General features: G+C 42.2%; 1 long non-coding RNA gene across 1 annotated transcript in view; it reads right to left on the bottom strand.

Moving 5' to 3' along the window:
• Positions 1-27,093, bottom strand: part of LOC125932043 (uncharacterized) — a 275,833-nt gene that overhangs the window by 62,087 nt on the left and 186,653 nt on the right. Inside the window, exon 7 of the long non-coding RNA XR_007460523.1 lies at positions 5,805-5,881. This is a non-coding gene — a long non-coding RNA (uncharacterized LOC125932043). The remainder of the gene's footprint in view (positions 1-5,804; positions 5,882-27,093) is intronic.

The raw sequence follows: 27,093 nt of genomic DNA, 5'->3' as shown, positions 1-27,093 counted from the left end.
ACAAACTAAGTCTAAGGTTAGCAGAAGGAATGAAATAATGATTAGAGCAGAAATAAGTGAAATCGAAAATATAAAAAAAGGAAAAATCAACAAAACTAAGAATTGGTTTTTTAAAAAGATAAGTGAAACTGACAACCCTTATCTAAAATAAGAAAAAAGGAAAGAAGTAAGTAGATACAATTAGAAATGTAAGAAGAGATATTACAACTGATGTCACAGAAATACAAAGGATCATAAGAAACTACTATGAACAATTAAATGCCAACAAACTGGATAACCTGGAAGAAATAAATAAATTCTTAGAAACACACAACCTATCAAGACTCAGTTATGAAGAAAAAGAAGTCTTAACAGACCTATAACTAGTATGGAGATTGAATTAATAACTTAAAACCTCTCCTGGGGAGCCTGGGTGGCTCAGTTGGTTAAGTGTCTGACTTTGGCTCAGGTCATGATCTCACAGTTTGAGCCTGGCATTGGGCTCTGTGCTGACAGTTCAGAGCCTGGAGTCTGCTTTGGATTCTGTGTCTCTCTTTCTCTCTGCCCCTCCCCCACTCATGCTCTGTCTCTCAAAAATAAACATTAAAAATTTTTAAAAATAATTTAAAGACTCTCAACAAAGACAAACTCAGGAGCAAATTGCTTTACTGGTGAATTCTATCAAATACTAAAGAACTAATCCAAGCTTTCCTAAACTCTTCCAAGAAATGGAAGAGGAGGGAATATTTCCAAACACATTCTTGGAGGGCAGAATTATCCTGATACCAAAGCCAGACAAAGACATCATAAGAAAGCAACAGGCCAATATACCTAATAAATATAGATGCAAAATTTTCAACAAAATACTAGCAAACCAAAACTAGCAAATTCAACAGCACGTTAAAAGGATCTTACAACATGACCAAGTGGGATTTATCCCTGGGATGCAAGGATGGTTCAATATATGCAAATTGAGTAATGTAACACAACACAGTAACAGAATAAAGGACAAAAATCACATGATCATCTCAATAGATACAGAAAAAGCATTTTACAGAATTCAACACCTTTTCATGAGAAAAATTCTCAATAAACTAAGAATAGAAGAAAAGAACCTCAACATAATAAAGACTATATATGAACATCCCACAACTAAAACATCATAGTCAATGGTGAAAAATGGAAAGATTTTCCTCTAAGACCAGGAATAAGACAAGAGTGCCCACTCTTGCCACTTCTATTCAATGTAGTACTGGAAGTCTTAGCCAAAATAATTAGGTGATAAAAAGAAATAAAAGGCATATCCAAATAGAAAAGGAAGAAGTAAAAGTGTCCTTGTTCTCAGATGACATGATCTTATATGTAGAAAACCCTGAAGACTCCATAAAAAAAAACTGTTATAACTTTAATGAGCAAATTCAATAAAGCTGCAGGACACAAAATCAACATACAAAAATTAGTTTAGTTTATATATACTAACTCTGAACTATCTGAAAAGAAAATTAGAAAAACAATTCAATTTCCACCACAAATAATAAAATACCTAGGAATAAACTTAACTAAGGAGGTAAAAGACTTGTATACTAAAAACTAAAAAAACCGAAAGAAATTAGTGGTCCCTGGCTGGCTCAGTCAGTAGAGTATGCAACTCTTGATCTTGGGGTTGTGAGTTCAATCCCCATGTTGGGCATAGAGATCACTTTAAAAAAAAGAAATAAATTAGGGGCTTCTGGGTGACTCAGTCAGTTAAGTGTCTGACTCCTGGTTTCAGCTCAGGTCATGATCTTATGGTTCGTGAATCTGAACCCCATTTAGGGCTCTGCACTGACAGCATGGAGCCTGCTTGGATTTCTCTCTCCCTCTCTCTGCCCCTCCCCTCTCTCACTTGCATGTGCACTCTCTCTCTCTCTCAAAATAAATAAATAAGATTAAAAAAAGAAAAAATAATAAATTAAAGAAGACACAAATAAATTAAAAGATATGCATAGATCAGAAGAACTAATACTGTTAACATGTCCATATTACCCAAAGCAGTCCACAGATTCAATGTAATCCATATCAAAATCCCAGTGGCTTTTTTTACAGAAATGGAAGAAACAAATTCTACAATTCATATGGAATCTCAAAAGACCACAAGTAGCCAAATCACTCTGGAGAAAGAACAAAGCTAGAGGCATCACATTTCCTGATTTCAAAATATATTACAAACGTACAGTAATCAAAATGGTATTGCACTGGCATAGAGACATATACAGCGAAAAATGGAATAGAATAGAGAGCCCAGAAATAAATCCACACATATACAGTCAACTGATCTTTGACGTGGGTACCAAAAATATACAATGGGGAAAGGATGGTCAGTTCAACAAAATGGTGTTGGGAAAACTGGATATCCACATTAAAAAGAATGAAACTGACCCCCACCTTACACATACACAAAAATCAACTCAAAATGGATTAAAGACTTAACCTGAAACTGTAAAACTAGTAGATAACATAGGGGAAAAGCTTCATTGGTCTTGACAGTGATTTCATGGATATGACACCAAAAGCACAGGCTACAATGCCAAAAATAATGAAATGGGACTACATCAAACAAATAAACAAAAGCTTCTCTGCATCAAATGAAACAATCAACAGAGTGAAAAGACAACCAACAGAATGGAAGAAAACATTTGCAAACTGTATCACTGATATGTGGTTAATCTTCAAAATATATAAGGAAATCCCACAACTCAATAGCAAAACAAAACAAAACAAAACGACAACAACAATAACAAAAATTCTAATAACTCTATTTAAAAATGGGCCAAGAACTGGAAAGGACATTTTTCCAAAGAATACATACAAATGGCCAACAGACATATGAAAAATGCTCAACATCACTAATCATCAGGAAAAAGCAAATCAAAACCACAGTATATATCACCTCACACCTGTTAGGATGGCTTTCACCAAGAAAGCTAATGACAGTGAATATTGGTGAGGATGTGGAGAAATTGGAAGCCTTGCATACTGTTGGTAGGAATGCAAAAAGATATAGCTGCAATGGAAAACAATATGGAGGTTTCTTAAGAAATTTAAAATAGAACTATCATATGACTTAGCAATCCCACTTCTGGGTCTTTATCCAAAAAAAAAAATCGAAACCAAGATCTTACAGGGATATTAGCACTGCCGTGTTCACTGCAACAATATTCATTGAACAATATTCAACCAAGAGGTGGAAACAACCTAAATGTCCACTGACGACTAGATAAAGAAAATGTATATGCATACAAAAGAATACTATTCAGCCTTTAAAAAGAAGGAAATCCTGTAATATGCAATGACATGGATGAACCTTAAGAACATTATGCTAAGTGAAATAAAGCAGTAACAGAAAAAAACAAATACTGCACAATTCTATTTATACGACGTATCTAAAATAGTTAAATTCACAGAATCAAAGGATGGAATAGTGGTTACCAGGACTGATGGGAGGAACAAATGGGGAGTTACTAATCAAGGGGCATAAAGTTTTCAGTGAAGCAAGATAAGTAACTAGAGATCTACAGTACAACATTGAACCTACAGTCAGCAATAATATATTGTCCACTTAAAATTTTGTTGAGAAGACAGATATCATTATAAGTGTTCTTATCAAAATAAAATAAGTTTTTATTTAAAAGACTAACATCTGGGGGTCCTTGGTGGCTCAGTTGGTTAAGAATTCAACTCTTGGTTTCGGCTCAGGTCATGATCTCATGGTTCATGGGTTTGAGCCCTGAGTCGGGCTCTGCGATGATGGTGAGGAGACTGCTTGGGATTCTCTCTCTCTCTCTCTCTCTCTCTCTCTCTCTCTCTCTCTCTCTCCCCCGCCCTTCCCCTGCTTGCGTGCATGCTCTCTCTCTTTTAAAATAAACAAACAAATTTAAAAAAAAAAGACTAACATCAATAATATGAATGCTAGACTACCATTGAGTGTCTACAGTATGTTAAATGCATTTATTGCTTTGTCTTAATTATACCCAAAAAGCATCCATGCAAGGTATACATTATTATTATTCTCATTTTATACACATTTAAATCAAGACCAGAGAGTTTAAGTTATTTCTCCCAAGTCATAAAGCTAATAAGTGGTCAGAGTGGGGATTCAAACCTAAGTCTGGCTGGTTTGAAGGCCCTTCTTTCTACCATGCTATACTGCCTGTAGTATCCCTTAGAATTTACCTGCTGTGATACCCAGGGTCCGGTACCGGGAGCCTTGCTCTGCCCTAGGCATCTGGGAGGAAACCACTGAGTAAGGCAAGATGGAGGAAGATGGAACAGCAGGAAGAGCCTAATCTGTGGGCTGGTCGCAGCTTCACCACTCTGACCTTCCTAGGCCTCCAATGGTACAAATGGGAGCCTGGGTCCAAACTTAAAGTCTGTGAATGCTGCAGATTGCAGTGAAACTTCAGTTATTCCAAGGTCACCTAACAGAATCATAAAGTTATCAACCTCAGAAAGGTCTCTGAAGAGCTGAAATAATCCTATATCTTCTGCCCTTCCTTTGCCAGAGAACTCTGCAGGCTTTGCACACGGTCTCTCTGTCTTATACTCACATGTCTAACAAGTTATGCTGCCAAGTCTCTCTGCCTGTAGCACATAGAAGCAGCACATTAGAGAGGACCAGAGCTACTAGAAATGAGGCTGACAGATATCAGAAATGGCCACTGACAGTGGGGCAGAAACAGCAATACAGTACAAAGCAGGTTCAAATGCAGGAAGTTTAGCCACTTGGGATTGTTTATTGCCAGAACAAAAGGTAAAATGATGCTAGGTAAATTAAGTATTCTTGGACTTCCTTTTCCAACTATGAATTCCCAGGTTACCTCTTGAAAGAACTGTGCCTGTCCTTCTGGACCTGAGCACTTTGCTCAGGAGTATTAGGGTACAAAGGGAAAAAACCATTTGCCATCTTTCATACATGGAGATTTGCTACTGATCAAATCTGTACTGTTGGACATGAACTCCAATGTTCTGACTGAAGCAAGGTTAAGTGATGGCTTCTCATTCCTTAATTCAATCCGACATTTGAATATAACATTTAATGGGGGAGCCAAATGGCTTCAGCTAAAGCTGGGAATAGGGAGGTAAACTAAGTACCTCCTTGCCTCAGTCAGGAGCAGGGCTGGCCACTAGGCCAATAGCCTAGTGTACTGAGTTGAATAGTGTCCTCCCAAAATTCATGCTGCTCTAAACGTGTGAATGTGGCCTTATTTGGAAATAGGGTCTTTGCAAATGTAATTAGTTATGATGGGGTCATCCTGGATTAGGGTGGGCCCCATTCCAATAACAGGTGCCCTTAGAAGAAGTGAAAATAGAGACACAGATATAGGGAGAATGCCATGTGAAGATGGAGGCAGTGATTGTAACATTAAGGATTGCCAGTAACCACCAAAAGCTATGAAGAGGCAAGGAAAGATCCTCCTCTATAGCCTTCAAAGAGAACATGTCCCTGCTGATGTCTTGGTTTTAGACTTTTAGTTTCCAGAAATGTGAAAGAATGAAATTTCTGTTGTTTTAAGTTGTCCAGCTTGTGGCATTGTGTTATGGCAGCCTTAGGAAACTAATACAGTCTTTTGTAAATCACTGAAGAATCCAAACAACACTAGTAAAGAACTCTTGAGAGCTAAACCAATTTGGACTACTAGTTAAGATGGCTTTTAATTTTACATTTTGAGATACCCACACCAAAGCATGGCAAGTATATACTATAAAGAGACAATTTAAAAGGCACAGCAACACTAAAAAAATAAAATAAATATCTCAGGGGACCAACAATGGAACATAAAAAATACCTGCTAAGTAGGAATGAAGCCACAGCCAGCTGAGGTCTGGATCTAGAAGCAGACAGAGACAATCAGGTATTCTGCTCCTGTGGGGTAATGAGAACGGATTGGATTTTACTGCTTGAAATCAAATTAATGTGGTGCTTCCCCATTCATAAAAGGGTTTATAAACATTACAATCACTCCCTGACCGGAGCAATGGTTTACATCAAGCTACAAACCTATGGATATAGGATGAAACAAACACAGGACTTGGCTCAAGCTGCCTGTAAACCTCGTGGCACTCCAAAAATTGCAGAAGGATGGAGGCCCTGAGCCACAAACTTCACACCTGATTCTTGACTGGGGCCCTCGGGTTCTAGGTGGAGGCATTATTAGCAAGACTGCTAAACAGGAGGGGCACCTGGGTGGCTCAGTCAGTTAAGTGTCCAACTTTGGCTTAGGTCATGATCTCATGGTTCATGAGCTTGAGCTCCGCGTGGGGCTCTGTGCTGACAGCTCGGAGCCTGGAGCCTGTTTTGGATTCTGTGTCTCCCTCTCTCTCTGCCCCGCCCCCACTCATTCTCTGTCTCTCTCTCTCTCTCTCAAAAATAAATAAATGTTAAAAAAAATTTTAAATAAAAAAAAGACTGCTAAATAGGAAAGGATGTGGGCAGAGAAAAGAAGAAAATGTGCAACTATGTGAGATAAGCCAAAATTTCAAAACACATGAAGAAAACTATACTAGGAGTGTCAACTAAAAAAAAAAAAAAAAAGAAGTCAACACTCAGGAGATGAATTTGCTCATGACAAAATAAGAATGACTCAATAAAAGATATGTTTAGGATGCTCAAAGAGATGAATAAATAACATCCATTTTAAAAAAGAAACAAAAAAACCCCATATATCCAACCAGGCATAAAGGAAATAAGAATGAGTAGGTATGAAAAACAACCAATTAGAAATTAGGAAAATTTCTGCTTATATTTTCTCTTCCCTGCATTAACAAATCTCTAGGATGCTAGACCTAGTTCACCTAATCCAGCAGCCCTGTATGTCACTTCCTTACTAGCATGTATCTTTTTTCTTGCCTAGACACTCTTCTGCTCTGCAGACTCCTTAATTTGTGGCTAGATCTGGATTAAGGTGCAGGTAACCAAGCAGCTAATCTGTAAGAGTTGGCTAAACATCACTGGAGACATTGGATATGGGATGCCAATTTACTCACACACAGTCACCTCATGTCTTTATATTGTTCCTTAGTCTGCCCTTATTTCTCTATGTATCCCCCCAACCTCCCTGTCCCATGTGCATTCATCAAGATTCCATTCTTTAACATGTGAACTACCTCCAACCTTCAGCAACCATGTGCATTCCTTGCCAACTAATTGCAATTATATAGTCCCCAGGGTACAGTGAGTAATTTCACAAGTTCCCTTTCATTTATTCATTTACATACTTTCCAAAGACCAGTGGTTCTTGAAATGTGGTACCTAGACCAACAGTATCACCATCACCCAGAAACTTGTTAGAAATGCACATTCTTGTCCCCCACTCTAGACTTACTGAATCAGAATCTCTGGGGGTGGCACCCAGAGCTTTGTGTTTTAACAAGCCTTTGGATGATTCTGATGTATGCTTACATTTGAGAACTGCTTATAGATATTTGTGTAATGAGTGCTTACAGTGTGTCAGGCACTGTGCTAGTTGCTGGGCATGCTCTCTCCTTTGGTGTTATAGCTCTTTTTCTAAAGCCTTCCATGGAGTCATGAAAGAGATTCAAGGGCTTCCAGAATGGTAAACAAATGATCAGTATGGCATGAACTAAGCAAAGAGAAGGAAAGAACAACATTTCTGTGGCTGACAGATCTGAAGTGAGAGAGGAAAGAGAAGGACTAGTAAAGGCACTTATCCAGAGCTGGGTAACAGATCATAGCCTAACTAAGATCAATAAACAGAATCAGGCAGGGGCTGGGCATCCTCTCAGATAAATCCACCAGCCCCTCAAGCCTGGTGTTGGAGAAGCAATGGAAAAAACAGAGAATGTGATACATTTGCTGATGCTAAGTGAAGGTGAAATGTGTCAGGGATCCATACGTGCTAAGTAATTCCTCTTGACAAACACTGATTCAGCAATCGGCCAATTCAGAGAGCATCTGCTGAGCTTCTGTTCTGGGGATGCAGAAATTAATCAGCTATGGTCCTTTTCCACCAGTAGCTCACGGTTACATGGGGGAAGACAGAGAGCCAGTGCCTGTGGTACAGTCAGGAAACACACTTTAATAGAGGCTTGTGGGGGTCCCCAGTTTCTACCGGAAGGGGTAGGGGAAAGCTTTTGCAAGAGATATGACATTTGAAGGATGGCTGACAATGGCCAGGCAGAAAGGATGCAGAGAATTTGTCAAACAGAAGGAATAGCTTGTGTGATGATATGGAAGGGTTAAAGGGAAGAGTAAGAGATTTGGAATGGCTACTGTGGTAAAGTAGGTGGCAGTGAATGGCAAGAGAACAGGCAGAAGGAGGTGGGGTTGGAATTGGTTGTGGCTCCGGATTTCATCCTATAGGTGATACAGAGTCACTGATATTTAAGAGCAGAGGGGTGACATGGCAAACTTGGTGTGTTAGGTCACACTGGGGACTGTGTAGATAATGGCGCTGAAATGGAGGCAGTGAGGCTAGGAGACCCATACAGAGGCTGTTTGAACAGTCCTGGAAAAAGCTGATATGGGTCATTGGCCCCAGCACAGAATGGATTTCAAAGTTCTCAGGACCAGGTTCTGTCCTGGGCTCTGGGGGATATAAGATGAACCAAACACAGCCCCTTCCCTCAAGAGCTGTTTTCCCTGAGGTGAGGAAACAAAACTAGGAATCCAGGAAGACAAATGAGGCTAAATTTCACAGGGAAGAATACTGGAGAGCTGAACAGACAGGATGCTCCAGCGATCTGCCAAAAGTCTCCCTTGGGTATCCAGTAGAGTATTGATCAGTGCATACATGTGAGAGGCTACCCGAGGCATAGGAAAGAACCACCCAGAAACAATTAGAAGAAACAGTGCCTGGCACTTCACAATTCTGGGGATTATGCTTGCTCCCACCTGCCAATCTGGAAAATCTCATTCACAGGGCATTGGGTAGAGCATACATGTGATTCTTTTATCAGTACTGGGAAATATTGAGCCATAGACTGATACTGCTCTAGTCCTGCCTACAAATTATAAAAGCAAATCAGAAAAGTTCAAACTATTTCCAAGTAACTTAACTGTGTCCCATGGCAAAGTTCAAGAATATTTATAATAATATAAAAGTATCCAGCACTTAACAAGGTAAAATTCATAATGTTTGGCATCCAATAGAAAAACCCCAAGCATGCAAAAAAAGCAGGAAAGTATGACACATATTGAGGAGATAAATCAATCAAAACCAATCCAGAACTGAAACAGATGTTAGAATGAGTAGATATTCTAGAATGTTAAAACAATTATTATAATTGCATTCCATATGTTCAAAAAGTTAAGTTGAGCATGTGAGATCTAAAAAAGACCCACACTGAACTTCTAGAGATAAAAACTACAATGTCTGAAGTGAAAAATATACTAGATGAAAATAATGGAAGATTAGACATTGTAGGAAAAAAGATTGGTGAGCTTGAAGACATAGTAATAGAAACTGTCAAAATAAAACACAAAAACATTATATAAAAAAAGAATAGAGCATTACTGAGCTGTAGTACAACTTCAAAGTCTTAGTATATGTGTAATAAGAGTCCTTGAAAATTATAAGGAACAGAAAACATATTTGAAGAAATAAAGGCTAAGAAAATTCTAGATATAATGAATACTATAAACCCACAGATTCAAAAATTTCAGTGAATTCTAAGCACAAGAGACACGAAGAAACTATACCAAAGCATGTTATAATCAAATTGCTCCAAACTAGTGATAAAGACAAGAAATCTCAAAAGCAATGAGAGGAAAAAGTTATCTTATGTATAGAGGAATAAAAATAAGAATTTATAGCGCATTTCTTGTGAGAAACAACACAAATAAGAAGGTGGTGGATCAATATCTTTAAAGTATTGGGTGAAAAAAAAGAACTTGTTGACCTCATATTCTATACCCAGTAAAATTATATTTCAAAAATGTAGGTGAAGTAAAGACTTTGTCAGACATACAAAAACTAAAAGAATTCAGCAGCAGCATGCAGGCAATATACATTTTAAAGGAAGTCCTTCAGACAGAAGAAAATGATACCAGATGGAAATAATGGATCTACACATAGGAATGAAGAACACTGGAAATGGGAACTACATGGCTAAATACATAAGATTTTTCTCATTATTTAAATTTCTTTAAAATATAATTGAGTATTTAAATAAAAATAATAACAATTGAGTGTGGTGGGGTTTATAACATAAGTAAAAATAAATCCTATGATAATAGCACAAAAGACAAGAGAAGAGAAATGGAGGTATACTGTTATGACATTCTTATATGTAAAGTGGTATAGTATTACTTAATATTATTAATTAATAATATTATTTAAAGGTGGAGCAGAAGTTAAAGATGCACCCTGTAAATCCTCAATCAACCACTAAAAATAATGAAACAAACAATGATAGCTTAAAAATTAACAAAGGAGATGGAATCTAGGAAATACTCCAGTAATCCCAAAGAAGTTTTTAAAAAAGAGTGTGGGAAGGGAGAACACAGAATATATGGCACAAATAAAAAGTAAATGACAAGATAATAGACTTAAATCTAATAATATCAATAACCATATTAAATATAAATCATCTAAACACCACAATAAAACGGCAGAGATTGTCAGATTGGATTTAAAAACAAAACCTGACTGTATATTCCCTACAGAAATGATTTCTTTTTTCAGAAATGAATTTTAAATATAAAGACATAAACAGATTCAAAGTAAAAGGATGAAAAATACAGTGCCAAAACTAGTCAAAAGCAATCTGGAATGGCTATATTAGTATCAGACAAATTAAATTTCAGAATGAAGTAAGTTTCAGAAAAAAGAATGTTAACAAGGGGGTGCCTGGGTGGCTCAGTCAGTTAAGTAACTGACTCTTGATTTCGGTCATGATCTCATCGTTCATGAGTTCAAGTCCCATGTTGGGCTATATGCTGACAGTGTAGAGACTGTTTGGGATTCTCTCTCTCCCTCTCTCTCTCTCTCTCTCTTTCTGCCCCTCCCCTGCTTGCTCTCTCTCTCAAACTAAATAAATAAACTTAAAAAAAAAAAGAATGTTACTAGGGATAAAGAATGTCATTCCATAATGATAAAAGGGTTGGTTCACCAAGAATGTATGAGCTTATTAACCTAATATGAGGCAAAAACTTACACAGCACAAGGATTAATAGATATAATTAAATCTGGAAATTTCAATGCCCTTCTCTCAATAATTGCCAGAACAAGTTTACAGAAATTCATTAAAGATAAAGAAGATCTAAACAACATTATAAACAAATTTGATCTATTTGTCATTTATGGAATAGTCCACCCAACCACATTAGAATGTACATTATTGTTAAATATACATGGAATATTTACCAACATAGATAATATTTTGGGTCACAAAACAGGTTTCAGTAAAATGGAAGAATTCAAACCATACAAAGTCTGTTCTCTGACCACAATGAAATTAAAATAGAAATCCATAACAGAAGTATCTCTGAAAAATTCCCCAATTATTTGGAAAATAACACAGTCCATAACCCACACATAAAGGAGGAAATTTAAAAATTAGGAAATATTTTGAATTGGATGAAAATGGAAATACAACATCTAAAAATTTGGTGAAAGCTGCTAAATACAGGAAAATTTATGACACTAAATGCTTATGCTAGAAAAGAAAAAAAAATCTTAAATCAATGATCTCAGCTTCTACTTCAAGAAACAAGAAAAAGAAAGCAAATTAAACCCAAATTAAGTGGAATACAGGGAAAAAAAATAAAGATCAGAACAGAAATCAACGAGATAGAAAGCAAGAACAATAGAGAAAAAACATTATAACCAACACTGATCCTTTCAAAAGATCAAAAAATTGATAAACCTCTAGTCATGATGACTAGGGGAAAAAGAGATAAGACAAATTACTAATACTGGGAATTAAGAAGTAATGTCACTACAGATTCTACAGACACTAAAAGGATAAGATAATATCACAAACAACTTTATAATAATACATTTGGTGACTTAAAGTGGAAAAATTTCCATTCCTTGAAAGACACAAATTACCAAAGCTGACTATTGAAGAAATAGATCATCTGAATATCTCTATATCTATTAAAGAAACTGAATTTGTAGTTAGAAACTAGCCCATATAGAAAACTCCAGAAACAGATGGCTTCATCAGTGAATTTTATCAAACACTTAAGGATGAAATAAAAGAAAATATAAAAACCTCTCCCAGAGAATGGAAGAGAAGGGAATACTTTCCAATTCATTTTATGAGGCCAGCATTATCCTGACACCAAAGCCAGACAATAATATTGTAAGGAAAGTAAACTACAGATCAATATTCCTCATGAATATAAATGTAAAAAATTTTGAATAAAATTTTAGCAAATCAAATTCAACATTACATAAAATAGATAATACATGGTGACCAAGCAGAATTTATCTCAGAAATTCAAGGTTGGTCTAATGTTTGAAAATCAATCAGTTTTAGTTTGCCATATTAACAAATTAATAGAGAAAATTCATATTATTGCAATGAAGGTCAAAAAAGCATTTGACACTATCCAACAGCTATTGGTAATAATTCTCAGCAAACTTTGAATAGACTGGAACTTCCTTAACCTGAAGAAGGGCAACTATAAAAAATCTACAGGGGTGCCTGGGTGGCTCAGTTGGTTAAGGGTCCAACTTTGGCTCAGGTCATGATCTCGTGTTCCATGAGTTTGAGCCTCGCGTCAGGCTCTGTGCTGACAGTTCGGAGCCTGGAGCCTGTTTCAGATTCTGTGTCTCCCTCTCTCTATGACCCTCCCCCATTCATGCTCTGTCTCTCTCTGTCTCAAAAATAAATAAACGTTAAAAAAAATTAAAAAAAATCTACAGCTAACATAAAACTTAATGGTAAAAAAATAAAAGCTTTCTTCCTAGAATTGGGAGTACCGCAAGAATGTCCAGTTTCACCACTTCTATAAAACATTGTACTGAAGGTTATAGCCAGGGCAATCAAGAAAAAAAAAAAAAAGAAGGGAAGGGAAGGCAAAAGGAAGGGAGGGAGGAAGGGAGGAAAGGCAATTGAGAGTGGAAAGGAAGAAGTAAAACTAGCTTTATTCACAACCAATGATTGCCTATTCACAACCAATATAATTGTCTATGTGGAAAGTGCGATGAAATGTACAAAAGCAGCTAGTGAGTTTAGCAAGGTAACAGGATACAAGATGAATAAACAAAAATTGGTTTGGGGAGCCTGGGTGGCTCAGTTGGTTAAGCATCCAACTTTGGCTCAGGTCATGATCTCACAGTTCCTGAGTTGGAGCCCTGCATCTGGCTCTGTGCCGACAGCTCAGACAGAGCCTGGAGCCTGCTTCAAATTCTGTCTCCCTCTCTCTCTGCCCCTCCCCAGCTTGCACTCTCTCTCTCTCTCTCTCTCTCTCTCTCTCAAAAATAAACATTAAAAAAATTAAAAATTGGTTGTTTTCCTATTTTACTACTGATGAGCAAATAACATCAAAGATATGAAATACTTAGGGATGAACCTGTGAAAAGGTATGACAGTCCTCTACAATAAAAACTATGAAACACTGCTAAGAAAAAGAAAAAGACCTAAGTAAACAGAGAGATATGCCATGTTCATAGGACAGAGATTTCATATTGTTAAAATGTCAACCCTCCCTAAATTGATCTATGGGTTCAATACAATACCAATCAAAATTCTAGGATGTATTTGTGTAGAAATTAACAAAGTGATTCTAAAATTCATATAGAAATGCAAAGGACCTAGTATAGCTGAAACAACTTGGAAAAAGAACAGAGTTGGAGAACTCACACTATTTGATTTCAAGACTTACTATAAAATTATATTTTAGACAGAGTGGTGTTGGTGTCAAGAAAGACAAATATATCAGTGAAACAGAATAGAGAGTCTCGAAATAGGCCCACACATAAGGAAAACTGATTTTTTACAAAGGTATTAAAGGCAATTCAGTGGAATATATACATAAATATTTAATTTCATATGTAATATATATAATTTAATATATATTAAAAGTAGGGGCTTTGATACTTTCATTTTATTAAAATGGCATGTAAATATTAAAACATCATACTGATCACTTCATACACACTGTGAGCTCCCAGGTGTGTTGCTGAGAATGTCTGTGTGTAAAAAAACAAATCTTAAACCATACCACATAATATATACAAAAATTAATTCAAGATGCATCATGAACCTAAATGTAAAACCTAGATCTATAAAATTAGAAGAAAACATTGGAGAAGGCCTTTGCAACCTTAAATAGGTAAAGATTTCTTAGATATCAAAAGCATAATATATAAGGAAAAAAGTTGATAAATGAGACTTCATCAAATTTTAAAATGTCTGCTTTTTAAAAGATACTATTAGGAGAATGGAAAAACAAAACCATAATAAGTCATCTGCATACCATACTTTCTATAAAAGATATGTAACAAGGGGCACCTGGGTGGCTCAGTCGGTTAAACATCTGACTCTTGATTTCAGCTCAGGTCATGATCTTGCAGTTGTGAGATTGAGCCCTGTACTGTCAGTGCAGAGCCTTCTTGAAATTCTCTCTCCCTCTCTCAAAATAAATGAATAAACTTTAAAAAAAAAAGACTTGTAACTAGCATATGTAAAGAGCTCATATAAAGAACATCACCAAATAAACAGACAATACAAATTTTAAAAGGGCAACAGATTTGAATAGACATTTCTTCAAAGGATATACAAATGGCCAATAAGCACATGAAAAGATGCTGAACATCATTAGCATCTGGGATGCTTGGATCCCAAGCATTTGGCTTGGATCATTATTTTGCGGTTTGTGAGTTTGAGCCCCATGTCAGGCTCTGTGCTGACAGCTCAGAGTCTGGAGCCTGCTTCAGATTCTGTGTCTCTGTCTCTCTCTGCCTTCCCTCACTCACACTCTGTCTCTCAAAAATGAATAAACGTTAAAAAAAATAGTCAAAAGATGGAAACAACCCAAACTCCCAGCAAGTGATGAATGAATAAACAAAATGTGGTATATCCATACATTGCAATATTATTCAGCCATCAAAATGAATGAAATATTGGTACATTCTACAACATGGATGAACTCTGAAAACATTATGTGAAGTGGAAGAAGCTAGTCACAGAAGGCCATATATTGTATGACTCTACTTAGATAAAATGTCCATAATAGGCATATCCATAGAGACAGAAAGTAGGTTAGTGGTCGCCAGGGCCTGAGGGTGTGGGGAATAGAAAGTGACTGCTTAATGAAAATACTGTGGAATTAGATAGTGGTGATGGTCATGCAACTTTGTGAATGTACTAAAATTACTGAACTGTATACTTTTTAAAGGGTGAATTTTATGGAATGTGAATTATAGCTCATTAAAGCCATTATTTAAAAAAGAAAAAAAAATGAATCTGGGTGGTTATTTCCATTTTTGTTTAGTTTTTTGTATCATTTTTTATTTTTTATTTTTGAATCACATAGACTCTTTGGACAATAGGAATGGGAGGCAAGAGGGATAGTGCAATCCCAATCTTGCTGTATGGAGTGATCTCATGGAATTGAAATGCAGCACTTTTTTTTTTTAATCTCTAAAAGAGATCTTTTGTTAAAACAAGGACCCTGAGGAAGACCTCATTGGCATGGGTTCAGAAAAGTCATGGTAAACTGTCTGAACACTGTGGGAGATGCAAATGCATTGGCAATACATGGGTCTAGCTCTCACTGGTTGGATGGGGTTTTCAGCCATTTTCCCTCTGCTTTTGCTCAGCCTGACCATCAACCAGTGAAAATACCTGAGTCTATCAGAAAACCTGAAAGGTTGTTAGGGACAGGGATGGTCCAGAGTGCGTACTGGACTTGGGTTAGAGTTCCAGCTCTGCCACTTTCTAGCTGGGTGACCTTGGGAAATCCACACAGCCTCTCCAAGCCTCTGTTTTCTCTTCTGCAAAATAGGAATGATAACATTTAAAAGGCTGTCTATGGGTTGCCACAGAAGATGTATGTGAAAGTGCTTGACAACACTTGTTTGGTTGCATTTGTATCAGAAACTCTTGTAGTCATTACTAGAATGTCCCCAAATAGCAAGTTTTACTGTCCCTAGAATGTCCCCAAAGAGCAAGTATAAACCATTCATGTGCCTGCACACATCACACATGCCAGAATAGGATTTAAATACTGCCATGTACTCCATTTACAACAGTCAGAATGTGTGGAGCATGTGCTATGTAACAGGGTCTTCTCACATTTTCTCATTTAATCCCTGCAACAACCCTATTAGGTAGGTCCTTTGGGCTTCCCATTTTATGGTTAAAGAAATTAAGACTCAAAGAGGTTAAATGATTTAATCTTTCATGCCTCAGAGTAATGGGGAAAAGAGAAATTGGCAAGTGTTTGAATAGGAGGCAGAAGAGAGCAGTGATAAAGTGCATGGCCTGTCTGAATCTCAGCCCCACCACTCACAAAGCACTTGTCTTGGAGTCAGTTGTCTCATCTGTAAAAGGGAATGAAAATAATAGTACCCACCTTGGTCGGTGTTGGTGTTATAAGGATGAAATGAGTCAATACACATAAGACACAGAGAACAGTGTCTAGCACAGAGGGTTCACTATGGTCAATAATTCATGACAAAATAATTTAATCATTTATGAAACATCAATCAAAAATGTTAAGTTGATGATAATATAACCTGTCTGATGGGGCTTCTGTGTTTGCTCACCACTTAGTAGTTGCATAATACTGGGATTTATTTTGGATATTGACATGTTTTATAACTACTTCTCAGGCCACCAAAAATGGCTTTATCTTTTTTTTTTTTAAGTTTTTATTTTACTTTATTATTTTTTCAAATTTATGTTTTGTTTAAATTCCAGTCAGTTAACATTGTATTCTATTAATTTTGGGTGCACAATGGAGTAATTCAACAGGTCCAAACAACACCTGGTGCTGATCACAATCTCACTCCTTAATCCTCATCACCTTTTTCACCCATCCCCACACCCACCTCCCTCTGGTAACCATCAGTTTGTTCTCTATAGTTAAAGGCTTTATCTTTACAGTACAGGCTAGTTACCCTTACATAGGGTAGACTGCCTTTATGCCACCTCTATGGAACCTGGGGTCCAGGTAGTGCAAAGAACCTGTAAACGGGACACATCACATGTATGACAAAGCTCAGACTGGAAATCAGGTCTCCATTCATTTAAGCCCACTTAAAATCCAGTGACCAGGTATAGGACTGGGAAGGACTTAAGGAGTGTGAGACTACAGTGAGCAGGTTCTCCTAAGAGTTGGTTAAGGCTGTCATGACATTTTTATAAGAGAGGTATGTGATGTTTGCCTTGGTTCTTTGGAAATCTGCTGACAGCAAAACCTCTGCATGGTACTCCTGAGAATGTTTTCAAAGACAGAGATACTAAATATCTAGCTTATGGAACAAAGAGGGAGCAATAAATCCCTTTTGGCACATGTTCATGGATGAGTTAGGTACTCTATCACTATTGCAATTGTACACATGTGCCATGGCTTGCTGGGGTCCAGGTAGTGTGAACAGAGTGGTGCTTGTGTCTGAGTAGTGGAAAGGCTCTGTTCTAGGACCTAATTTCCAAAAGGGATTGGGGGGGCTGCCACTGCTTCTAAAGGGGTCTGGGTCAGGGAGGTGGGAAGCTGTGTTTTGGGTTCTCTCATCCAGGAATTCTGCCTCAACATATAAGATGCCCACAGGCCCACACCCCTTCATTCCTTTACCTCTTCGGGCTTTAGTTCCTCAGCTTTGACCTGGGTTCAATGTCCTGGGTCCTGCCTCCTTCTCAAGCTGGGTGGCTGGGCACCAGGGGGCCACCAGGGCATGTTTTTGGATCCTGAGTGTAGGATGGGGATGGTCACTGTAACAAGGATGCTCTGAGCTTGCCACCCACTTGATCTGCCAGAAGGCCAGCATCTTCTTGGCATCACAGGGTGAGGATCCAGCAGTGAAAGAATCACAAGTCCACAGAGATTAGGCTCCCCAGACCTTTCTCTTGAATACTATACTCCACCTTCCCATAGCCTTGCTTGTTCTAGGAAAGGACCAGAAGAAAAGGGCCCAGACTTACAGCCAGGGCATTGGAGTTCCAGCCCTGCTACCACCAACTCACTGTAGTCGCTGGGTGAGTCTGAGCCTGCCCCTCCCCAGGGCTCAGATGCCCATCTACAGAGCAAGGGGGTGAATGAAAGAGCTTCAATGATCCTAGAAAGTGAGAGCAGGGAGGGATCTTAGTGGTCATGGAACTGTCACAGATGAGGAAACTGAGGCTCAGAGAGGTTGAGGGACCAACCAAGGTGACTCAGGGCACAGGTGGTTGAGTTAGACCTGAGCTTCAGGCTCTGTCTTGACTCTTATGCCAGGCTGCACTTCCTCTAAGGTCCCTTCCAGCTGGAAACCCTGAGCGCTCCATGTGTGTAGCTACTGCCTGTTATGCTCTCTGTGGGGGTCCTTCCTTTGGAGTCAGTGGCCTCCAGCTGACTTGGACAGGACCTCTGCTTAGATGGGGGCTACTCCTTAGGAACAATTCTCCAGGGCTGCCTCCAGGGCAGGTTGGGGAAGTAGTCCCTCGTAGGGAACTCTCCAGGCTTCATTCTGACCAGAGCTAGAGCCAATCAGGGAGTCGCGCAAGATTTTCCCCACCTCCTTTCTCTTTGTATCAATACTCAGTCTTCAGCCAAGGCACCTACTCACCACCTTTCTGGCTGGCTGGCTCCTCCTCTCAGATCTCCCTCTCCCTCTCCCTTCTCTGGCTCCTCCTCACCTGCCTCCAGCCCCTCTCAGCTCCCCTGGCCCTCTCAGCTGCCCACCCTAGCACTTTGTATCATTCTTGGCAAGCCTTGGAGTATCCGCAGATCCCAGCACCTCCAGCCTCATCAGAGAAAGCAGAGACGCAGACAGGCTGTGCTGGCAGCAGTCCGGACCCCAAGTGTGAAGGCCCTGAACAGGCACTTGGGCCCCAGCACTGAGCTGGGCCTACAGCTGCCTGAGAAGATGTCACAGCAAGGAGAGCAGCCTGATAGGATGGAGGCCTGAGCTGCAGGGACCAGGTTGCCTGAGAGATCTGGGGCAGTAGGCAGGCAGTAGATGAGAAGCAGCTCAGATCCACAGGTGGCCCCACCTCAGAAGACCATGTCTACACAGACGGAGCCTCTGTGCTGAGATAATGGTTGCATCCACATAATATGAGGTTCTATCAGGAGATGCAGGCTGCATCCATGTGGATCCGGGCCCTCTAAGGAGATGTAGATGGTGTCCACACAGGAGGAGACTCCCCGGGGAAAAGAGGCCAATGTCCCAAAAGGACAAGACTCTGCAAAGAGATGCAGGTGCTGTGTACATGGAGCCCAGCCCAGAAGGCCAAGATCTGCCAGAAGAGGTGGGCGGGACGAACAGAACAGCACCCACCCTGGAGACACGGGCAGTGTCCACACCAAGGACCATGTCTCTTCTGGGTGATGCAGACTGCCACTGCAGACAGCACGGCCCTGCACTGATGGCTGGTCCAGCTGGGAATGAGGCCAGTACCTGGCAGCAGAGGTGACATCACCTGCAAATGTGGCTCTTCAGGACCTCCCAGGGCTCCCTGTGGCACACAGCTTTGCATGGTGGTGCTTGGCTGGGTCAGCACTGGGCGAAGCTTCCTACAGAGATGCAGGGGTGCATATGCAAGGAGCCCCAGCGGAGAGGCTCAGACAACACCGGTACAGGATGAGCCTCGGCAGGCTGAGGCAGGCCACGGCCACAAGAAAGGTGGCTCTCTGCCCAGGCACAAACTGTGTCTAGGAGGGATTCAACCTACATCTGTACGGGGCAAGACTCCACAAGAAGAAGTCGGCTGTGTGGACAGCTGTTCTGCGAGCAGACAGAAGCTGTGTCCACCTAAGCCAAAGCTCTGTGTAAGCTGAGTCGGCACAGAACCAGACTATGGCTGCCCAGGACAAGGTGGTGCATTTCTCGCATGAGGCTGCATCCATCCGAGAGGAGACTGTGTCTGCCCGGGATGAAGTTGCATCCAACTCGAATAAGGCTGCGTCTGAAGAGAATGAGGTTTTGTCTGCAGAGAACCAGGCAGTGTCTCTGCAGACCCACACAGCTTCCACAAAACAGTGAGGCTTCTCAAGGAACTGCAACCTGTACCGGGACAGGCCAAGCCCCCGCCTGCATAAACACACCAAACTGTCTCACATACATGCAGCCTGCATCTACAGTGTGCACAGCTCTGCTAGGGACCACCACCAGGATCAGCACAGAAAACCCCTGTGCACCAAATGACAGCCGATATGTGGGTGAGCCAGGGCTGCTGGTGGGTAGGAAGTCTGTGTCCACATGGAGTGTGGCTCTAAGCTGGATCACCATGGAGCAACACTTCGCAAGCGCGCTCCACCTGTTCACCGACAAACCCGGGTTCTACCCTGCCAGCATTGCCTGCCTTTCCGGCCGGCACCTGGACAGGCTCAGAACTAGTCACTGCAAAGGAGCACCGGTTGCACTGAACTTGGCCAGGGGTCTTTGTGGAGACTCGCCCTATGTCCGCAGCACGTCGAGCTCCTCAAGGACCTGCAGCCTGGGTGAAGGAAGCAAAAGAACTGGCTGCATCCACCCGACCCAAGGAGCGCAGCTCTTCCAGAAAGTACAGCCCAGGTTGGCAGAGCAGAAGGAGGTGCCGCTAGGCGTTGCTGGCTGATTCTGCCTGCACTGGGGTTCCAGCTGGAGGCTCAGCCCATGTCTGCACCGAGCCCCAATCAGCAAGTGGCTGAATGCAGGCTCACTGAGGTCTCTTCCAAGGGCACAGGTACATGTGTGGGGCGCTGCTAAGAAACACAAGCAAGATCAATGCGACCAAACAAGCCTCTGTGGCGCCACTGGCAGCATCTCACTATGGTGGAGCTCTAAGTGCAAGTGCGGGATGTACCTACAGCGCAACACAGCTGGGCCATCCTCCAGTCCCAGCCCCTTCCACCCCCAGCCACAGGCAGCCAGAAGGGCACTGCCCATGTGCACAGCCTTGCCCAGGGCTGGACTCAGCCCTCCCAGTCACCGGGTTGACTGTGCTCCATTCTTCTCTACTGTTGCCTGCAGGACTCTCCCCTCCTACCGCATTTCATCCCCACCCCCTCTCTCTGAGCTTCATGCCTGTCCCAAGGCCACTATGCAGTTCCTCTCCGCTGGGTTCCAGAAGCCCGGCATTCCCGGATTTGGAGAGAGTACCACATATACACTAGGGTACAGAGCAGATTCCCTTGTGCAAACCCTTCTCAGGTTTTAATCTCTAAAGAGTCTTCCTAATCTGAAACACCATCAGTGCCTGATTCAGTTTCTCTCTGGTTGGGAGATTCTGGATTCATAGCCAGTGGGGGAGAGGCTATGTGGGCCCATAGATCCTGGGCAGCATTTGGACAAGAGTGGGCATGGCAATAGGAATGTTCCCAGCAGATAGCACCCAATGAAGAAAGGTCCAGGGGTAGGAAAGCATGGGCTATTTTGAGGCAACAGCAAGCCATGTATATTTTCTGGAATGTGCTTCATTGTTCCTCCTGGGATCTCTGGCACTTTGGAGTTTCACTTTGGATTTGTCTCCTGATCCCCACTGCAAAGTCCTCCTCAAAGGTGGAGCTCCTCACAGGATCTCCTCCCAGTGCTCCTCTGTCTTCCTCTCCCTTCACCAGCTCCAGCAATCCCAGCAAGCCCCACAGTTCCAGTTACTCTCTACAGTGGCGCTGTCCAATAGAAATTTCTGCCGTGATGGAAAATGTCCCATGTCTTCACTGTCCAATACAATAGGCACGAGTCATATGCAGCTGTTGAGTTACTGGAGATATGGCTAAGGTGAGAATATGAATTTTTAATTGTAATCAATCTTTTTTCTATTTAAAGTTGTGGCAAAACATGTGATATAAAATGTGCCATTTTAGCCCTTTTTGGTGCACGATTCAATGACATTAATTATATTCACAGTGTTGTATATCCATCACCCTACCTATGTCCAAAACTTTTTCATCACAAACAGAAACTCTGTACTCAGCCTTTTAAAAATTAAAATTAGTTTACATGTAGGGGCACCTGGGTGGCTCAGTCGGTTAAGCGTCCGACTTCAGTTCAGGTCATGATCTCACAATTCATGGGTTTGAGCCCCGTGTTGGGCTCTGAGCTGACAGCTCAGAATCTGGAGCCTGCTTCAGACTCTGTGTCTCCCTCTCTCTTTCTCTCTCTCAAAAATAAATAAATAAACATTTAAAAAATTAAAATTAGTTTACATTCAAATGGTAATACGTGGCTAGTAGACACCACATTGGACAAATTAAGTCTAGAAGCCAATGACCGCCAAATTGACACCCCAGCCCAACACCCTGAGTCAGAAACCTGTGAATCATCTAAGATATCTCCCATTTACTTTTCTTCCACAGTCAATTATTTCTGAGCTCTGCCAATTCCGCTTCCTTAAAGTATTTTATCTGGGTTCCATCTTCTCCCTCTTGGTTGCCATTCCTCAGGGCTGGCTCCCTCCTCCAAACTGTCTGACCATGACTCTCCACCTCCCAGCCCTTCACTACCACACCCCTGTCCCACCCGGCTTCCTGAGTCCTGCTGCCGGGCTCCCAGACCCTGCCTCCAGCATTAGAGGTTCATTAGAGCTGCAAGGCTCACTATTCAGAGGATGCTGAGATCCACCCCACCCCCAGCATGCAGAGCCCAGAGGGATGCTGTCGGTGAAGACCAAGACCTTGGCAAGCTTGAGAATATCAGGCTTCTGGGATAGCCTCCCAGGCTAACCAAGAGGTGATGGGAGAAAGCTTCCTACTTGGGGACCCCCATAGACTGGGACTCAAAGCCCGGCACCGCCACTGAATAGTTGCCTCAGTTTCTTATCTGTAGGACAGGGATGATTATCTTTTATCCTTCACTGTGCTGTGAGGATGAAGCCAAGCAATGCACGGGAAGAGGTGTGCCATGTTGTAGGAGCAGAGGTTATTGGTCCCAGCTCACAGGAGACATGTGTGGATTCAAAATGCTGTGGAAGCATCTTGGAGATTATTCCAAGAGAATATAGACTTCCAACTGGGGTTCAGAAAGAGACAAATGCCCTCCAGTAAAAGGGGCTAGGTGAGGTCACATACAACTCCGTTTCCAGAAATGCCTTGCCAAGCCCCAGGTGTTCCCTGGGGGATGTCAGCTTGGCTAAATGGGCAAGCCCCTCCTTCCAAGCAGGGAGGTTTCTGTTTATGGCACTTTGTCACTGTCTATCCTGGGGAGTTTAAAGTGGAAATGTGTGCCTGCTGACTGCATGCTGCCTGCTGGGCCCTAGGTAGTGGCTACTGAGGGACTTCTTTCTCCCAGAGCCTGGCTGGTGGTCATAAAGTCATTAAGAAGGAGTGAAGCTTTTACTTAGAAAGTAATAAAGAAATTTTGCACTTAAGAAACTGAGTCATCAGCATTAAATGTCTAGCTGAATCTTCTGGTAGCAGAGACAGCTTTTTTTCTGTAGGTTCATTCTGCAGGCAGTCAGCAAAAGAGCATCACTTCTGCCATGTTTTGTGAAAATGGAGCTCTTCTTACAACCAGCTCCCCAGGGGACTGCATTTCCCTTCAGTGATCTCTGCACAAGACACACAATAGGATCCCAGAGAGTGGTACCAGGCCCCCCTTACTGGAGCTAGGTGGACCAGGCTACAAGGACCTCTGTTTTGAAGACCCTGTTTTCAAACCTGGGCTAAAGTGAGTAGTGTTCAAAAGCCATGCCTTTGGCTCAGGCTCCTGTTTTGTTCTTACCCCCCAGGATCACAGCTGAGACTCTCCCTTAGAGAAGGCCTGGGGCCTGACAAAGTATTTCTGGATGTGGAGTTTTATGTGGCCTCATTTGGCCATTTTCATGGGGGACACACAGCCCAGGGGACAGGGGAGAAATGACTAATAAGCAAGTCCTAAATATGGACTCCCAGATTGGCTTGGCTGTGAGGCATTAGACATCACTTGTCCTCCCTTATTTTATGGCTGAGGAAACTGAGGCTCTGAGGACAGAAGCAAATTGCTGAGTGTCCCTGCACACTATAGCAGCCACAGCATTTACCATGCTGAACAGGGCTCCTTTCCTTGAGAGCTGGAGAGGGCCATTCTCCAAGCCAGTGCCTAATTCCCACACGAAAACCCACTCTCCATATAACTTCATAATCTATAGAGTTTTAGCCTCTCCATCCCATGAGTGCAGTGAGCTTGGGGCCTGTGGGAACGGGGCACATGCACACACACACAGACACACACGGATGCATGTGTATGCATGCATGCACAAGGACCCTGTGCACACAATTTTAAGCAGAATGCCTAACTCTGAACAGAACTCTGGATCTTTCCAAACACCTGCCCATTCCTCCTGCGTGGGTTATTGGTCCACACGGCTGCCCTGTGACTCAGGTATTTGGATGCAGCATTCTCACTCTCCTTCTAAATGGAGGAGGAAGCCATTCTAAAAAGTGTTCGCTACCCGGTCATGAAAAGAGGATGCTCCATTGTCAATAGTAACTCCAAGGCCTGGGCCTCAGGACTTCAGGCCTGGCAACTGGACCGTTAATTACTTGACCTGTGAAAAGATCCTCCTAGGTAAGCGCATGCCCTTTGGAAACATGACTCTAGTGATAGATCACCAGAGGTTTAGAAACCATCAAACCTCACCATCCCTCCACCCCTATTCTACCAATGGACTTACTAAGGCTGAATCAATTCAGTTGGACACACGTTTTCTGACTATCCAGGCTGATTGATAGCCTGAACTGAGTGCTCCTTCTCCAACAGAAACATGAAGGCTTCACTGTACTGGGCCCTTGGTGCCTTCCTGAGTAGTCAAGTAACGGCCTCTACTGGGAGTTTTCTGCTTCCTTCTAATTGCATGTGCACCCAAGATGAGCACTCCAAGCATGTGGGACTTGTTCCCAGGGTCAAGTTGTTCTATTTGGTCTGCCCCTCCTGACCACACATCCATGAAACTTTCACATCCATGAAACTGAGGGGAGCCAGCTCTCCAGATTGTGCGCTCATTTCAAAGACTATCCGGGGCCCCACCTCACACTTGGGAAAGCAGGCACTTGGCAAAGTTAAGACTGGGGGTGCCACACCCAAAGGCCTCAACAAACATCAGGTTGTTGGGCAAATCAGGGAGACTATGCCTAGCAGGCAGAGGCCAGATTGTACCTCTCAGTCCCTTCAGCCTGGCAGGAATAGGAAAGTATTGGTGACTGTGTTTGCCCTCATTCTAAATGCAGGTCGAGTCATGTTGTGGGGTCTGGTGATCTGTTTGCCTCAAAGTGTTGGAAAAGATGGCTCTTGAGCCAGGGCTGGCAATTTCTTCTTCCTTAATTGTCAGTTCTACTATAGTCAGTGGATTCTAATCACATATGTACATCTAGGAAAATCAAGGGATATGGCGGAGAGAGGAAACAAGAGAAAGAAACTCATCATTCCCTTAGATGGTGGTCAGGGCAGAGCATGCAACTGACCTCATGGTATGACTGAAGAAGCTCCCACTCACTTGCCCAGCCACACGCCTGTCCCAAGCCCCTGAGGCCTCCTCTGGATTGGCCCCCTCCCTGTTTGCCTCACTGCTTAGCTCAGAAAATGTGTGCATGTTTGGCAGGTGGGGAGGGGTAGAGGGCAGGCACGGAATCTGCCTTCAGACAGCCAAAGGCCTTTCATGTGCAGGAAGAGGGAGTAGGTTTCCCCTGAGTGATTTGGGGGCCCCTTGCTGGTTGATGGACGCTGGAGTCAGAAAGGCCTGTTTCTAATCACACATTCAGAGAGGAGAATTTCTCATAACGGGAGGAGGGTTCAAGGAAAGACTGGACCACCATGTGTCAAGGAATGCTGGTTCAGAGCCAGGAGGCTAAAGGCATTATGCTCCAGGGCCACTTTCCCTGGGATGCTGGGATTGCTCAGCTCCCAGGGCTAGAGCCCGCCCTGTGGCCAACTGCCATTTTTTGGCTCTACGGCCCCTAGTATGAGGCTGGGCTTCCATGTATCTCTACAGGTTGTCCTGTGGCCTCTCAGAGCTCTCTGTGTGGGTGACAGCTCTACCTGATCCAGTCCAGGGATGGGGGTGGTAGGCTCTAGTCCAGGCCCCTAGGCAAGGTGGTCTGAGCCTACCTTGTGACATGTAATAAGAACTGGCACAGGCTCCAAAGGACTCCACAAGCCTGGGGCAGCCTGGGGGTTCCCAGCCATGGTGGAAGCTCTGGACACCACAGCCTTACAGATGTCAGTCTTGTCTGGAGGCATTTGCTAAATTATGGGGGTGGGAGCCCTTGGTGTTCCACTCTTTCCAGTGTCCTGCCTCTCCAGCTGTGGCTCCTGTCGCTCTCCCCACCAGGGGTATTGACTGCATGGCGGAAATCCACTTTCTTGCTTGCTTTCTCACCTTCTTTTCAGTTAACATGTTTTGGCTTCAGTCCTTTCTTCACAAGGAGCTTCTGTCATCGGCAGCCGCAAAACACATCGCTTCTTCTCTTGCCAGCCTGTGCTACTGGAGGTTGTACCTGTGCCTCAATAGCCAGCTGGAACCATGTATGAGATGCCCTGTTTTCTCTGACATGTTCCTCTTCGGCCTTGAGTTCATGTATAGCTTGGGTAGGCGGGGTAATGCACCCCCCCCCAGATGTCCTCATCTTAATCCCCAAAACCCATAGATGTTACCTTATGTGGCAAATGTAAATCTACAGATATGATTAAGTTAAGGGTCTTAAAAGATAGAGGTGATTGTCTATCTTCCACCTGGCAAGAGGTGGAAGGTTTTGCAGATGGAGGAAGGGGCCACAAGCCAATAAGTGCAATGGTCTCCAGAAGCTGGAAAGAGCAAGGAAGTGATGCTCGATAAGGCCTCCAACAGGGGCATATTCCCACCCACACCTTGACTTTAGCCCAGTGCAGCTGATTTTGGACCTCTGACTCCTAAAACGGTAAGATAATAAATGTGTGCTGTCTTAAGCCACTAAATGTGTGGTAATTTGTTACAGTAGCACTGTACAGTGCTAACTGATACACTGGCTAATGGTGTTTAAACACCACACACACAGCAGCGGTCACTGTTTAAAACGAGGTGCTATAG

The sequence above is a fragment of the Panthera uncia genome, chromosome X, assembly GCF_023721935.1.
Source record: "Panthera uncia isolate 11264 chromosome X, Puncia_PCG_1.0, whole genome shotgun sequence".
NCBI lineage: Eukaryota > Metazoa > Chordata > Mammalia > Carnivora > Felidae > Panthera > Panthera uncia.
The sequence above is the reverse complement of the archived record's forward strand: the minus strand, read 5'-3'. Positions and strand labels throughout refer to the sequence as shown.